We start from the raw sequence: 18,779 nt of genomic DNA, 5'->3' as shown, positions 1-18,779 counted from the left end.
ACTGAATTCACCATGATACTTAGATTCCGTTCGTTAAACTATGGCTATATATTGAAAAGCACACTCATACAAGCATGTCCCAATGGGAACTCCCTGAATTCGCCTAGAAATTTTGATTCCATTTCTGAAAATTTTTCTATATCCCGAACAGTCCACTTATTACTACTGCGGCCTATTGGGAACTAACCGAATTCACCTACTTACTGAGATTCGGCTAACCAAATTTTGATAATTCGTTAAAAGCACACAATTACAAGAGCCTGCTACTGGGCCTTACTGATTTCACAAAGAAACAGTGTTTCAGTTCGTTAAAATGTTGCTCTATCTTGAATAACAAGCTTATTACATGCGAATCCTATTGGGAACCTACTGTACTCACCATGATACTTAGAATCCGTTCCTTAAAATGTTGCTATATATTGAAAAGCGTACTCATACGAGCATGACCCATTGGGAACTCACTGAATTCGCCTAGAAATTTTGATTCCATTCCTGAAGATTTTTCTATATCCCGAACAGTCCACTTATTACTACTGAGCCCTATTGGGAAGAAACTGAATTCACCAAGTGTCTGAGATTCGGCTCAACAAATTTTGATAAATCTTTAAACGTATACATATTACAAGAGCCTGCTACTGGGAAGTAACTGAATTTACAAAGAAACAGTGTTTCAGTCGTTAAAACGTTGCTGTATCATGAATAACAAGCTTATTACATGCGAATCCTATTGGGAACCTACTGAATTCACTATGATACTTAGATTCCGTTCCTTAAAATGTTGCTATGTATTGAAAAGCACACTCATACAAGCATGTCCCATTGGGAACAAACTGATTCGCCTAGATATTTTGATTCCTTTCATGAAAATTTTTCTATATTCCGAACAGTCTACTTATTACTACTGCGGCCTATTGGGAACTAAGTGAATTCACAAAGTTACTGAGATTCGGCTCACCAAATTTCGGTAAATCTTTAAAAGTACACATATTACAAGAGACTGCTACTGGGAACTAACTGAATTCACAAAGAAACAGTGTTTCAGTTCGTTAAACGTTGCTCTATCTTGAATAACAAGCTTATTACATGCGAATCCTATTGGGAACATACTGAATTCACCATGATACTTAGATTCCGTTCGTTAAACTGTTGCTATATAGTGAAAAGCACACTCATACAAGCATGTCCCATTGGGAACTCACTGAATTCGCCTAGAAATTTTGATTCCATTCCTGAAAATTTTTCTATATCCCGAACAGTCCACTTATTACTACTGAGCCCTATTGGGAAGAAACTGAATTCACGAAGTATGTGAGATTAGGCTCAACAAATTTTGATAAATCTTTAAAAGTATACATATTACAAGAGCCTGCTACTGGTAACTAACTGAATTCACAAAGAAACAGTGCTTCAGTTCGTTAAAACGTTGCTCTATCTTGAATAACAAGCTTATTACATGCGAATCCTATTGGGAACCTACTGAATTCACCATGATACTTAGATTCCGTTCGTTAAACTATGGCTATATATTGAAAAGCACACTCATACAAGCATGTCCCAATGGGAACTCCCTGAATTCGCCTAGAAATTTTGATTCCATTTCTGAAAATTTTTCTATATCCCGAACAGTCCACTTATTACTACTGCGGCCTATTGGGAACTAACCGAATTCACCTACTTACTGAGATTCGGCTAACCAAATTTTGATAATTCTTTAAAAGCACACAATTACAAGAGCCTGCTACTGGGCCTTACTGATTTCACAAAGAAACAGTGTTTCAGTTCGTTAAAACGTTGCTCTATCTTGAATAACAAGCTTATTACATGCGAATCCTATTGGGAACCTACTGTACTCACCATGATACTTAGAATCCGTTCCTTAAAATGTTGCTATATATTGAAAAGCGTACTCATACGAGCATGACCCATTGGGAACTCACTGAATTCGCCTAGAAATTTTGATTCCATTCCTGAAGATTTTTCTATATCCCGAACAGTCCACTTATTACTACTGAGCCCTATTGGGAAGAAACTGAATTCACCAAGTGTCTGAGATTCGGCTCAACAAATTTTGATAAATCTTTAAACGTATACATATTACAAGAGCCTGCTACTGGGAAGTAACTGAATTTACAAAGAAACAGTGTTTCAGTCGTTAAAACGTTGCTGTATCATGAATAACAAGCTTATTACATGCGAATCCTATTGGGAACCTACTGAATTCACTATGATACTTAGATTCCGTTCCTTAAAATGTTGCTATGTATTGAAATGCACACTCATACAAGCATGTCCCATTGGGAACAAACTGATTCGCCTAGATATTTTGATTCCTTTCATGAAAATTTTTCTATATTCCGAACAGTCCACTTATTACTACTGCGGCCTATTGGGAACTAAGTGAATTCACAAAGTTACTGAGATTCGGCTCACCAAATTTCGGTAAATCTTTAAAAGTACACATATTACAAGAGACTGCTACTGGGAACTAACTGAATTCACAAAGAAACAGTGTTTCAGTTCGTTAAACGTTGCTCTATCTTGAATAACAAGCTTATTACATGCGAATCCTATTGGGAACATACTGAATTCACCATGATACTTAGATTCCGTTCGTTAAACTGTTGCTATATAGTGAAAAGCACACTCATACAAGCATGTCCCATTGGGAACTCACTGAATTCGCCTAGAAATTTTGATTCCATTCGTTAAAATATTTCTATATCACGAAGAGTCCTCTTTTTACTACTGCGGCCTATTGGGAACTAACCGAATTCACCATGTTACTCAGATTCGGCTCACCAAATTTTGATAAATCTTTAAAAGTACACATATTACAAGAGCCTGCTACTGGGAACTAACTGAATTCACAAAGAAACAGTGTTGCAGTTAAATAAATCGTTGCTCTATCTTGAATAACAAGCTTATTACTTGCGAATCCTTTTGGAGATCTACTGAATTCACCATGATACTTAGATTCCGTTTCTTAAAATGTTGCTATATATTGGAAAGCACACTCATAAAAGCATGTCCCATTGGTAACTCACTGAATTCGCCTAGAAAGTTTCATTCCATTCGTGAACATTTTTCGATATCCCGAACAGTCCACTTATTACTACTGCGGCCTATTGGGAACTAAGTGAATTCACAAAGTTACTGATATTCGGCTCAACAAATTTTGATAAATCTTTAAAAGCACACAATTACAAGAGCCTGCTACTGGGCACTAACTGAATTCACAAAGAAACAGTGTTTCAGATCGTTAAAACGTTGCTGTATCTTGAATAACAAGCTTATTTCATGCGAATCCTATTGGGAACCTACAGAATTCACCATGATACTTAGAGTCCGTTCCTTAAAATATTGCTATGTATTGAAAAGCACACTCATACCAGCATGTCCCATTGGGAACTCACTGAATTCGCCTATAAATTTTGATTCCATTCCTGAAAACTTTTCTGTATCCCGATCAGTCCACTTATTACTTCTGCGGCCTATTTGGATCTACCGGAATTGATGATGTTACTGAGATTCGGCTCAGGAAATTTTGATAAATCTTTAAATGTACACATATTACTAGAGCCTGCTACTGGGAACTAACTAAATTCACAAAGAAACAGTGTTTGAGTACGTTAAAACGTTGCTCTATCTTGAATAACAAGCTTATTACTCGTGAATCCTATTGGGACCTAATGAATTCACCATGATACTTAGATACCGTTCCTTAAAATGTTGATATATATTGAAAAGCACACTCATACAAGCATGTCCCATTGGGAACTCACTGAATTCGCCTAGAAATTTTGATTCCATTCGTGGAAATTTTTCTATATCCCGAACAGTCCACTTATTACTACTGTGGCATATTGGGAACTAAGTGAATTCACAAAGTTACTGAGATTCGGCTCACCAAATTTTGATAAATCTTTAAAAGTACACATATTACAAGAGCCGGCTACTGGGAACTAACTGAATTCACAAAGAAACAGTGTTTCAATTCCTTAAAACATTGCTCTATCTTGAATAACAAGCTTATTGCTTGCGAATCCTATTGGGACCTATTGAATTCACCTTGATACTTAGATTACGTTCCTTAAAATGTTGCTATATATTGAAAACCACACTCATACAAGCATGTCCCATTGGGAACTCACTGAATTCGCCTAGAAATTTTGATTCCATTCCTGAAAATTTTTCTATATCCCGAACAGTCCACTTATTACTACTGAGCCCTATTGGGAAGAAACTGAATTCACGAAGTATGTGAGATTAGGCTCAACAAATTTTGATAAATCTTTAAAAGTATACATATTACAAGAGCCTGCTACTGGTAACTAACTGAATTCACAAAGAAACAGTGCATCAGTTCGTTAAAACGTTGCTCTATCTTGAATAACAAGCTTATTACATGCGAATCCTATTGGGAACCTACTGAATTCACCATGATACTTAGTTTCCGTTCGTTAAACTGTTGCTATATATTGAAAAGCACACTCATACAAGCATGTCCCAATGGGAACTCCCTGAATTCGCCTAGAAATTTTGATTCCATTCCTGAAAATTTTTCTAAATCCCGAACAGTCCACTTATTACTACTGCGGCCTATTGGGAACTAACTGAATTCACCAAGTATCTGAGATTCGGCTCAACAAATTTTGATAAATATTTAAAAGTATACATATTACAAGACCTGCTACAGGGAACTAACTGAATTCACAAAGAAACAGTGTTTCAGTTCGTTAAAACGTTGCTCTATCTTCAATAACAAGCTTATTACATGTGAATCCTATTGGGAACCTATTGAACTTACCATGATACTTAGATTCCGTTCCTTTATATGTCGCTATATATTGAAAAGCACACTCATACAAGCATGTCCCATTGGGAATTCCCTGAATTCGCCTAGAAATTTTGATTCCATTCGTGAAAATTTTTCTATATCCCGAACAGTCCACTTATTACTACTGAGCCCTATTGGGAAGAAACTGAATTCACCAAGTATCTGAGATTCTGATCACCAAATTTTGATAAATCTTTAAAAGCACAAAATTACAAGAGCCTGCTACTTGGAACTAACTGAATTCACAAGAAACAGTGTTTCAGTTCGTTAAAACGTTGCTCTATCTTCAATGACAAGCTTATTACATGCGAGTCCTTTTGGGAACCTACTGAATTCAACATGATACTTAGAATCCGTTCCTTAAAATGTTGGTATATATTGAAATGCACACTCATACAAGCATGTCCCATTGGGAACTCACTGAATTCGCCTAGAAATTTTGATTCCATTCCTGAAAACTTTTCTGTATCCCGATCAGTCCACTTATTACTACTGCGGCCTATTTGGATCTACCGGAATTGATGATGTTGCTGAGATTCGGCTCAGGAAATTTTGATAAATCTTTAAAAGTACACATATTACAAGAGCCTGCTACTGGGAACTAAGTAAATTCACAAAGAAACAGTGTTTGAGGACGTTAAAACGTTGCTCTATCTTGAATAACAAGCTTATATCTTGTGAATCCTATTGGAGATCTACTGAATTCACCATGGTACTTAGATTCCGTTACTTCAAATGTTGCTATGTATTGAAAAGCACCCTCATACAAGCATGTCCCATGGGGAACTCCCTGTATTCGCCTAGAAATTTTGATTCCATTCCTGAAAATTTTTCTATATCCCGAACAGTCCACTTATTACTACTGCGGCCTATTGTGAACTAACCGAATTCACCAACTTACTGAGATTCGGCTCACCAAATTTTGATAAATCTTTTAAAGCACACAATTACAAGAGTCTGCCACTGGGCCTTACTGAATTCACAAACAAAAAGTGTTTCAGTTCGTTAAGACGTTGCTCTATCTTGAATAACAAGCTTATTACATGAGAATCCTATTGGGAACCTACTGAATTCACCATGATACTTAGAATCCGTTCCTTAAAATTTTGCTATATATTGAAAAGCACACTCATACAAGCATGTCCCATTGGGAACTCACTGAATTCGCATAGATATTTTCATTTCATTCGTGAAAATTTTTCGATACCCCGAACAGTCCACTTATTACTACTGCGGCCTATTGGGAACTAAGTGAATTCACAAAGTTACTGAGATTCGGCTCACCAAATTTTGATAAATCTGTAAAATACACATATTACAAGAGCCTGCTACTGGGAACTAACTGAATTCACAAAGAAACAGTGTTTCAATACGTTAAAACATTGCTCTATCTTGAATAACAAGCTTATTACTTGCGAATCCTATTGGGACCTATTGAATTCACAATGATACTTAGAATCCGTTCCTTAAAATGTTGCTATATATTGTAAGCACACTCATACAAGCATGTCCCATTGGGAACTCACTGAATTCGCCTAGAAATTTTGATTTCATTCCTGAAAATTTTTCTAATGCGAACAGTCCACTTATTACTACTGCGGCCTATTGGTAACTAAGTGAATTCACCAAGTTCCTGATATTCGGCTCACCAAAGTTTGATAAATCTTTAAAAGTATACATATTACAAGACCTGCTACAGGGAACTAACTGAATTCACAAAGAAACAGTGTTTCAGTTCGTTAAAACGTTGCTCTATCTTCAATAACAAGCTTATTACATGCGAATCCTATTGGGAACCTATTGAACTTACCAAGATACTTAGATTCCGTTCCTTTATATGTTGCTATATATTGAAAAGCACACTCATACAAGCATGTCCCATTGGGAATTCCCTGAATTCGCCTAGAAATTTTGATTCCATTCCTGAAAACTTTTCTGTATCCCGATCAGTCCACTTATTACTACTGCGGCCTATTTGGCTCTACCGGAATTGATGATGTTACTGAGATTCGGCTCAGGAAATTTTGATAAATCTTTAAAGGTACACATATTACAAGAGCCTGCTACTGGGAACTAACTAAATTCACAAAGAAACAGTGCTTCAGTCCGTTAAAACGTTGCTCTATCTTGAATAACAAGCTTATTACTCGTGAATCCTATTGGGACCTAATGAATTCACCATGATACTTAGATTCCGTTCCTTAAAATGTTGCTATATATTGAAAAGCACACTCATACAAGCATGTCCCATTGGGAACTCACTGAATTCGCCTAGAAATTTTGATTCCATTCGTGGAAATTCTTCTATATCCCGAACAGTCCACTTATTACTACTGCGGCCTATTTGGAACTACCCGAATTCACGAACTTACTGAGATTCGGCTCAGGAAATTTTGATAAATCTTTAAAAGTACACATATTACAAGAGCCTGCTACTGGGAACTAACTAAATTCACAAAGAAAAAGTGTTTGAGTACGTTAAAACGTTGCTCTATCTTGAATAACAAGATTATTACTTGTGAATCCTATTGGGACCTACTGCATTCACCATGATACTTAGAATCCGTTCCTTAAAATGTTGCTATATATTGAAAAGCACACTCATACAAGCATGTCCCATTGGGAACTCACTGAATTCGCATAGAAATTTTCATTCCATTCGTGAAAATTTTTCGATATCCCGAACAGTCCACTTATTACTACTGTGGCATATTGGGAACTAAGTGAATTCACAAAGTTACTGAGATTCGGCTCACCAAATTTTGATAAATCTTTAAAAGTACACATATTACAAGAGCCGGCTACTGGGAACTAACTGAATTCACAAAGAAACAGTGTTTCAATTCCTTAAAACATTGCTCTATCTTGAATAACAAGCTTATTGCTTGCGAATCCTATTGGGACCTATTGAATTCACCTTGATACTTAGATTACGTTCCTTAAAATGTTGCTATATATTGAAAACCACACTCATACAAGCATGTCCCATTGGGAACTCACTGAATTCGCCTAGAAATTTTGATTCCATTCCTGAAAATTTTTCTATATCCCGAACAGTCCACTTATTACTACTGAGCCCTATTGGGAAGAAACTGAATTCACGAAGTATGTGAGATTAGGCTCAACAAATTTTGATAAATCTTTAAAAGTATACATATTACAAGAGCCTACTACTGGTAACTAACTGAATTCACAAAGAAACAGTGCATCAGTTCGTTAAAACGTTGCTCTATCTTGAATAACAAGCTTATTACATGCGAATCCTATTGGGAACCTACTGAATTCACCATGATACTTAGTTTCCGTTCGTTAAACTGTTGCTATATATTGTAAATCACACTCAAACAAGCATGTCCTAATGGGAACTCCCTGAATTCGCCTAGAAATTTTGATTCCATTCCTGAAAATTTTTCTAAATCCCGAACAGTCCACTTATTACTACTGCGGCCTATTGGGAACTAACTGAATTCACCAAGTATCTGAGATTCGGCTCAACAAATTTTGATAAATATTTAAAAGTATACATATTACAAGACCTGCTACAGGGAACTAACTGAATTCACAAAGAAACAGTGTTTCAGTTCGTTAAAACTTTGCTCTATCTTCAATAACAAGCTTATTACATGTGAATCCTATTGGGAACCTATTGAACTTACCATGATACTTAGATTCCGTTCCTTTATATGTCGCTATATATTGAAAAGCACACTCATACAAGCATGTCCCATTGGGAATTCCCTGAATTCGCCTAGAAATTTTGATTCCATTCGTGAAAATTTTTCTATATCCCGAACAGTCCACTTATTACTACTGAGCCCTATTGGGAAGAAACTGAATTCACCAAGTATCTGAGATTCTGATCACCAAATTTTGATAAATCTTTAAAAGCACAAAATTACAAGAGCCTGCTACTTGGAACTAACTGAATTCACAAGAAACAGTGTTTCAGTTCGTTAAAACGTTGCTCTATCTTCAATGACAAGCTTATTACATGCGAGTCCTTTTGGGAACCTACTGAATTCAACATGATACTTAGAATCCGTTCCTTAAAATGTTGGTATATATTGAAATGCACACTCATACAAGCATGTCCCATTGGGAACTCACTGAATTCGCCTAGAAATTTTGATTCCATTCCTGAAAACTTTTCTGTATCCCGATCAGTCCACTTATTACTACTGCGGCCTATTTGGATCTACCGGAATTGATGATGTTGCTGAGATTCGGCTCAGGAAATTTTGATAAATCTTTAAAAGTACACATATTACAAGAGCCTGCTACTGGGAACTAAGTAAATTCACAAAGAAACAGTGTTTGAGGACGTTAAAACGTTGCTCTATCTTGAATAACAAGCTTATATCTTGTGAATCCTATTGGAGATCTACTGAATTCACCATGGTACTTAGATTCCGTTACTTCAAATGTTGCTATGTATTGAAAAGCACCCTCATACAAGCATGTCCCATGGGGAACTCCCTGTATTCGCCTAGAAATTTTGATTCCATTCCTGAAAATTTTTCTATATCCCGAACAGTCCACTTATTACTACTGCGGCCTATTGGGAACTAACCGAATTCACCAACTTACTGAGATTCGGCTCACCAAATTTTGATAAATCTTTTAAAGCACACAATTACAAGAGTCTGCCACTGGGCCTTACTGAATTCACAAACAAAAAGTGTTTCAGTTCGTTAAGACGTTGCTCTATCTTGAATAACAAGCTTATTACATGAGAATCCTATTGGGAACCTACTGAATTCACCATGATACTTAGAAACCGTTCCTTAAAATTTTGCTATATATTGAAAAGCACACTCATACAAGCATGTCCCATTGGGAACTCACTAAATTCGCATAGATATTTTCATTTCATTCGTGAAAATTTTTCGATACCCCGAACAGTCCACTTATTACTACTGCGGCCTATTGGGAACTAAGTGAATTCACAAAGTTACTGAGATTCGGCTCACCAAATTTTGATAAATCTGTAAAATACACATATTACAAGAGCCTGCTACTTGGAACTAACTGAATTCACAAGAAACAGTGTTTCAGTTCGTTAAAACGTTGCTCTATCTTCAATGACAAGCTTATTACATGCGAGTCCTTTTGGGAACCTACTGAATTCAACATGATACTTAGAATCCGTTCCTTAAAATGTTGGTATATATTGAAAAGCACACTCATACAAGCATGTCCCATTGGGAACTCACTGAATTCGCCTAGAAATTTTGATTCCATTCCTGAAAACTTTTCTGTATCCCGATCAGTCCACTTATTACTACTGCGGCCTATTTGGCTCTACCGGAATTGATGATGTTACTGAGATTCGGCTCAGGAATTTTTGATAAATCTTTAAAGGTACACATATTACAAGAGCCTGCTACTGGGAACTAACTAAATTCACAAAGAAACAGTGCTTCAGTCCGTTAAAACGTTGCTCTATTTGAATAACAAGCTTATTAAATGCGAATCCTATTGGGAACCTACTGAATTCACCATGATACTTAGATTCCGTTCCTTAAAATGTTGATATATATTGAAAAGCACACTCATACAAGCATGTCCCATTGGGAACTCACTGAATTCGCCTAGAAATTTTGATTCCATTCCTGAATATTTTTCTATATCCCGAACAGTCCACTTATTACTACTGAGCCCTATTGGGAAGAAACGGAATTCATGAAGTATGTGAGATTAGGCTCAACAAATTTTGATAAATCTTTAAAAGTATACATATTACAAGAGCCTGCTACTGGTAACTAACTGAATTCACAGAGAAACAGTGCTTCAGTTCGTTAAAACATTGCTCTATCTTGAATAACAAGCTTATTACATGCGAATCCTATTGGGAACCTACTGAATTCACCATGATACTTAGTTTCCGTTCGTTAAACTGTTGCTATATATTGAAAAGCACACTCATACAAGCATGTCCCAATGGGAACTCCCTGAATTCGCCTAGAAATTTTGATTCCATTCCTGAAAATTTTTCTATATCCCGAACAGTCCACTTATTACTACTGCGGCCTATTGGGAACTAACTGAATTCACCAAGTATCTGAGATTCGGCTCAACAAATTTTGATAAATATTTAAAAGTATACGTATTACAAGACCTGCTACAGGGAACTAACTGAATTCACAAAGAAACAGTGTTTCAGTTCGTTAAAACGTTGCTCTATCTTCAATAACAAGCTTATTACATGTGAATCCTATTGGGAACCTATTGAACTTACCATGATACTTAGATTCCGTTCCTTTATATGTCGCTATATATTGAAAAGCACACTCATACAAGCATGTCCCATTGGGAATTCCCTGAATTCGCCTAGAAATTTTGATTTCATTCGTGAAAATTTTTCTATATCCCGAACAGTCCACTTATTACTACTGAGCCCTATTGGGAAGAAACTGAATTCACCAAGTATCTGAGATTCTGATCACCAAATTTTGATAAATCTTTAAAAGCACAAAATTACAAGAGCCTGCTACTTGGAACTAACTGAATTCACAAGAAACAGTGTTTCAGTTCGTTAAAACGTTGCTCTATCTTCAATGACAAGCTTATTACATGCGAGTCCTTTTGGGAACCTACTGAATTCAACATGATACTTAGAATCCGTTCCTTAAAATGTTGGTATATATTGAAAAGCAAACTCATACAAGCATGTCCCATTGGGAACTCACTGAATTCGCCTAGAAATTTTGATTCCATTCCTGAAAACTTTTCTGTATCCCGATCAGTCCACTTATTACTACTGCGGCCTATTTGGCTCTACCGGAATTGATGATGTTACTGAGATTCGGCTCAGGAAATTTTTATAAATCTTTAAAGGTACACATATTACAAGAGCCTGCTACTGGGAACTAACTAAATTCACAAAGAAACAGTGCTTCAGTCCGTTAAAACGTTGCTCTATTTGAATAAAAAGCTTATTAAATGCGAATCCTATTGGGAACCTACTGAATTCACCATGATACTTAGAATCCGTTCCTTAAAATTTTGCTATATATTGAAAAGCACACTCATACAAGCATGTCCCATTGGGAACTCACTGAATTCGGATAGATATTTTCATTTCATTCGTGAAAATTTTTCGATACCCCGAACAGTCCACTTATTACTACTGCGGCCTATTGGGAACTAAGTGAATTCACAAAGTTACTGAGATTCGGCTCACCAAATTTTGATAAATCTGTAAAATACACATATTACAAGAGCCTGCTACTGGGAACTAACTGAATTCACAAAGAAACAGTGTTTCAATACGTTAAAACATTGCTCTATCTTGAATAACAAGCTTATTACTTGCGAATCCTATTGGGACCTATTGAATTCACAATGATACTTAGAATCCGTTCCTTAAAATGTTGCTATATATTGTAAGCCCACTCATACAAGCATGTCCCATAGGGAACTCACTGAATTCGCCTAGAAATTTTGATTCCATTCCTGAAAATTTTTCTATATGCGAACAGTCCACTTATTACTACTGCGGCCTATTGGTGACTAAGTGAATTCACCAAGTTCCTGATATTCGGCTCACCAAAGTTTGATATATCTTTAAAAGTATACATATTACAAGACCTGCTACAGGGAACTAACTGAATTCACAAAGAAACAGTGTTTCAGTTCGTTAAAACGTTGCTCTATCTTCAATAACAAGCTTATTACATGCGAATCCTATTGGGAACCTATTGAACTTACCAAGATACTTAGATTCCGTTCCTTTATATGTTGCTATATATTGAAAAGCACACTCATACAAGCATGTCCCATTGGGAATTCCCTGAATTCGCCTAGAAATTTTGATTCCATTCCTGAAAACTTTTCTGTATCCCGATCAGTCCTCTTATTACTACTGCGGCCTATTTGGCTCTACCGGAATTGTTGATGTTACTGAGATTCGGCTCAGGAAATTTTGATAAATCTTTAAAGGTACACATATTACAAGAGCCTGCTACTGGGAACTAACTAAATTCACAAAGAAACAGTGCTTCAGTCCGTTAAAACGTTGCTCTATCTTGAATAACAAGCTTATTACTCGTGAATCCTATTGGGACCTAATGAATTCACCATGATACTTAGATTCCGTTCCTTAAAATGTTGATATATATTGAAAAGCACACTCATACAAGCATGTCCCATTGGGAACTCACTGAATTCGCCTAGAAATTTTGATTCCATTCGTGGAAATTCTTCTATATCCCGAACAGTCCACTTATTACTACTGCGGCCTATTTGGAACTACCCGAATTCACGAACTTACTGAGATTCGGCTCAGGAAATTTTGATAAATCTTTAAAAGTACACATATTACAAGAGCCTGCTACTGGGAACTAACTAAATTCACAAAGAAAAAGTGTTTGAGTACGTTAAAACGTTGCTCTATCTTGAATAACAAGATTATTACTTGTGAATCCTATTGGGACCTACTGCATTCACCATGATACTTAGAATCCGTTCCTTAAAATGTTGCTATATATTGAAAAGCACACTCATACAAGCATGTCCCATTGGGAACTCACTGAATTCGCATAGAAATTTTCATTCCATTCGTGAAAATTTTTCGATATCCCGAACAGTCCACTTATTACTACTGTGGCATATTGGGAACTAAGTGAATTCACAAAGTTACTGAGATTCGGCTCACCAAATTTTGATAAATCTTTAAAAGTACACATATTACAAGAGCCGGCGACTGGGAACTAACTGAATTCACAAAGAAACAGTGTTTCAATTCCTTAAAACATTGCTCTATCTTGAATAACAAGCTTATTGCTTGCGAATCCTATTGGGACCTATTGAATTCACCTTGATACTTAGATTACGTTCCTTAAAATGTTGCTATATATTGAAAACCACACTCATACAAGCATGTCCCATTGGGAACTCACTGAATTCGCCTAGAAATTTTGATTCCATTCCTGAAAATTTTTCTATATCCCGAACAGTCCACTTATTACTACTGAGCCCTATTGGGAAGAAACTGAATTCACGAAGTATGTGAGATTAGGCTCAACAAATTTTGATAAATCTTTAAAAGTATACATATTACAAGAGCCTGCTACTGGTAACTAACTGAATTCACAAAGAAACAGTGCATCAGTTCGTTAAAACTTTGCTCTATCTTGAATAACAAGCTTATTACATGCGAATCCTATTGGGAACCTACTGAATTCACCATGATACTTAGTTTCCGTTCGTTAAACTGTTGCTATATATTGAAAAGCACACTCATACAAGCATGTCCCAATGGGAACTCCCTGAATTCGCCTAGAAATTTTGATTCCATTCCTGAAAATTTTTCTAAATCCCGAACAGTCCACTTATTACTACTGCGGCCTATTGGGAACTAACTGAATTCACCAAGTATCTGAGATTCGGCTCAACAAATTTTGATAAATCTGTAAAATACACATATTACAAGAGCCTGCTACTGGGAACAAACTGAATTCACAAAGAAACAGTGTTTCAGTTCGTTAAAACGTTGCTCTATCTTCAATAACAAGCTTATTACATGCGAATCCTATTGGGAACCTATTGAACTTACCAAGATACTTAGATTCCGTTCCTTTATATGTTGCTATATATTGAAAAGCACACTCATACAAGCATGTCCCATTGGGAATTCCCTGAATTCGCCTAGAAATTTTGATTCCATTCCTGAAAACTTTTCTGTATCCCGATCAGTCCACTTATTACTACTGCGGCCTATTTGGCTCTACCGGAATTGTTGATGTTACTGAGATTCGGCTCAGGAAATTTTGATAAATCTTTAAAGGTACACATATTACAAGAGCCTGCTACTGGGAACTAACTAAATTCACAAAGAAACAGTGCTTCAGTCCGTTAAAACGTTGCTCTATCTTGAATAACAAGCTTATTACTCGTGAATCCTATTGGGACCTAATGAATTCACCATGATACTTAGATTCCGTTACTTCAAATGTTGCTATGTATTGAAAAGCACCCTCATACAAGCATGTCCCATGGGGAACTCCCTGTATTCGCCTAGAAATTTTGATTCCATTCCTGAAAATTTTTCTATATCCCGAACAGTCCACTTATTACTACTGCGGCCTATTGGGAACTAACCGAATTCACCAACTTACTGAGATTCGGCTCACCAAATTTTGATAAATCTTTTAAAGCACACAATTACAAGAGTCTGCCACTGGGCCTTACTGAATTCACAAACAAAAAGTGTTTCAGTTCGTTAAGACGTTGCTCTATCTTGAATAACAAGCTTATTACATGAGAATCCTATTGGGAACCTACTGAATTCACCATGATACTTAGAATCCGTTCCTTAAAATTTTGCTATATATTGAAAAGCACACTCATACAAGCATGTCCCATTGGGAACTCACTGAATTCGCATAGATATTTTCATTTCATTCGTGAAAATTTTTCGATACCCCGAACAGTCCACTTATTACTACTGCGGCCTATTGGGAACTAAGTGAATTCACAAAGTTACTGAGATTCGGCTCACCAAATTTTGATAAATCTGTAAAATACACATATTACAAGAGCCTGCTACTGGGAACTAACTGAATTCACAAAGAAACAGTGTTTCAATACGTTAAAACATTGCTCTATCTTGAATAACAAGCTTATTACTTGCGAATCCTATTGGGACCTATTGAATTCACCATGATACTTAGAATCCGTTCCTTAAAATGTTGCTATATATTGTAAGCACACTCATACAAGCATGTCCCATTGAGAACTCACTGAATTCGCCTAGAAATTTTGATTTCATTCCTGAAAATTTTTCTAATGCGAACAGTCCACTTATTACTACTGCGGCCTATTGGTAACTAAGTGAATTCACCAAGTTCCTGATATTCGGCTCACCAAAGTTTGATAAATCTTTAAAAGTATACATATTACAAGACCTGCTACTGGTAACTAACTGAATTCACAAAGAAACAGTGTTTCAGTTCGTTAAAACGTTGCTCTATCTTCAATAACAAGCTTATTACATGCGAATCCTAATGGGAACGTATTGAACTTACCAAGATACTTAGATTCCGTTCCTTTATATGTTGCTATATATTGAAAAGAACACTCATACAAGCATGTCCCATTGGGAATTCCCTGAATTCGCCTAGAAATTTTGATTTCATTCGTGAAAATTTTTCTATATCCCGAACAGTCCACTTATTACTACTGAGCCCTATTGGGAAGAAACTGAATTCACCAAGTATCTGAGATTCTGATCACCAAATTTTGATAAATCTTTAAAAGCACAAAATTACAAGAGCCTGCTAATTGGAAATAACTGAATTCACAAAGAAACAGTGTTTCAGTTCGTTAAAACGTTGCTCTATCTTCAATGACAAGCTTATTACATGCGAGTCCTTTTGGGAACCTACTGAATTCAACATGATACTTAGAATCCGTTCCTTAAAATGTTGCTATATATTGAAAAGCACACTCATACAAGCATGTCCCATTGCGATCTCACTGAATTCGCCTAGAAATTTTGATTCCATTCCTGAAAACTTTTCTGTATCCCGATCAGTCCACTTATTACTACTGCAGCCTATTTGGCTCTACCGGAATTGATGATGTTACTGAGATTCGGCTCAGGAAATTTTGATAAATCTTTAAAGGTACACATATTACAAGAGCCTGCTACTAAGAACTAACTAAATTCACAAAGAAACAGTGTTTGAGTACGTTAAAACGTTGCTCTATCTTGAATAACAAGCTTATTACTCGTGAATCCTATTGGGACCTAATGAATTCACCATGATACTTAGATTCCGTTCCTTAAAATGTTGATATATATTGAAAAGCACACTCATACAAGCATGTCCCATTGGGAACTCACTGAATTCGCCTAGAAATTTTGATTCCATTCGTGGAAATTTTTCTATATCCCGAACAGTCCACTTATTACTACTGCGGCCTATTTGGAACTACCCGAATTCACGACCTTACTGAGATTCGGCTCAGGAAATTTTGATAAATCTTTAAAAGTACACATATTACAAGAGCCTGCTACTGGGAACTGACTTAATTCACAAAGAAACAGTGTTTGAGTACGTTAAAATGTTGCTCTATCTTGAATAACAAGATTATTACTTGTGAATCCTATTGGGACCTACTGAATTCACCATGATACTTAGATTCCGTTCCTTAAAATGTTGCTATATATTGAAAAGCACACTCATACAAGCATGTACCATTGGACAGTCACTGAATTCGCCTAGAAATGTTCATTCCATTCCTGAAAATTTTTCTATATCCCGAACAGTCCACTTATTACTACTGAGCCCTACTGGGAAGAAACTGAATTCACGAAGTATGTGAGATTTGGCTCAACAAATTTTGATAAATCTTTAAAAGTATACATATTACAAGAGCCTGTTACTTGGAACTAACTGAATTCACAAAGAAACAGTGCTTCAGTCCGTTAAAACGAGGCTCTATCTTGAATAACAAGCTTATTAAATGCGAATACTATTGGGAATCTACTGAGTTCACCATGATACTTAGATTCGGTTCTTTAAACTGTTGCTATATATTGAAAAGCACACTCATACAAGCATGTCCGATTAGGAACTCACTGAATTCGCCTAGAAATTTTGATTCCATTCCTGAAAATTTTTCTATATCCCGAAGAGTCCACTTATTACTATTGCGGCCTATTGGGAACTAACCGAATTCACCATGTTACTCAGATTCGGCTCACCAAATTTTGATAAATCTTTAAAGGACACACATTACAAGAGCCTGCTACTGGGAACTAACTGAATTCACAAAGAAACAGTGTTTCAGTTGTTTAAAACGTTGCTCTATATTGAATAACAAGCTTATTACTTGTGAATCCTAATGGAGATCTACTGATTTCACCATGGTACTTAGATTTCGTTACGTAAAATGTTGCTATGTATTGAAAAGCACACTCATACAAGCATGTCCCGTTGGGTACTCCCTGAATTCGCCTAGAAATTTTGATTCCATTCCAGAAAATTTTTCTATATCCTGAACAGTCCACTTATTACTACTGCGGCCTTTTGGGAACTAACCGAATTCACCAACTTACTGAAATTCGGCTCAACAAATTTTGATAAATATTTAAAAGCACACAATTACAAAAGCCTGCTACTGGGCCTTACTGAATTCACAAAGAAACAGTGTTTCAGTTCGTTAAAACGTTGCTCTATCTTGAATAACAAGCTCATTAAATGCGAATCCTATTGGGAACCTACTGCATTCACCATGATACTTAGAATCCGTTTCTTAAAATGTTGCTATATATTGAAAAGCACACTCATACAAGCATGTCCCATTGGGAACTCACTGAATTCGCATAGAAATTTTCATTCCATTCGTGAAAATTTTTCGATATCCCGAACAGTCCACTTATTACTACTGCGGCATATTGGGAACTAAGTGAATTCACAAAGTTACTGAGATTCGGCTCACCAAATTTTGATAAATCTTAAAAGTACACATATTACAAGAGCCGGCTACTGGGAACCAACTGAATTCACAAAGAAACGTGTTTCAATTCCTTAAAACATTGCTCTATCTTGAATAACAAGCTTAATACTTGCGAATCCTATTGGGACCTATTGAATTCACCTTGATACTTAGATTCCGTTCCTTAAAATATTGCTATATATTGAAAAGCACACTCATACAAGCATGTCCCATTGGGAACTCCCTGAATTCGCCTAGAAATTTTGATTCCATTCCTGAAAATTTTTCTATATCCCGAACAGTCCACTTATTACTACTGAGCCCTATTGGGAAGAAACTGAATTCACGAAGTATGTGAGATAAGGCTCAACAAATTTTGATAAATCTTTAAAAGTATACATATTACAAGAGCCTGCTACTGGTAACTAACTGAATTCACAAAGAAACAGTGCTTCAGTTCGTTAAAACGTTGCTCTATCTTGAATAACAAGCTTAT

The sequence above is a fragment of the Rattus norvegicus genome, chromosome 6 (assembly GCF_021556685.1).
Source record: "Rattus norvegicus strain SHRSP/BbbUtx chromosome 6, alternate assembly SHRSP_T2T, whole genome shotgun sequence".
NCBI classification, from domain to species: Eukaryota; Metazoa; Chordata; class Mammalia; order Rodentia; family Muridae; genus Rattus; species Rattus norvegicus.
Note: the sequence above shows the minus strand (reverse complement) of the source record.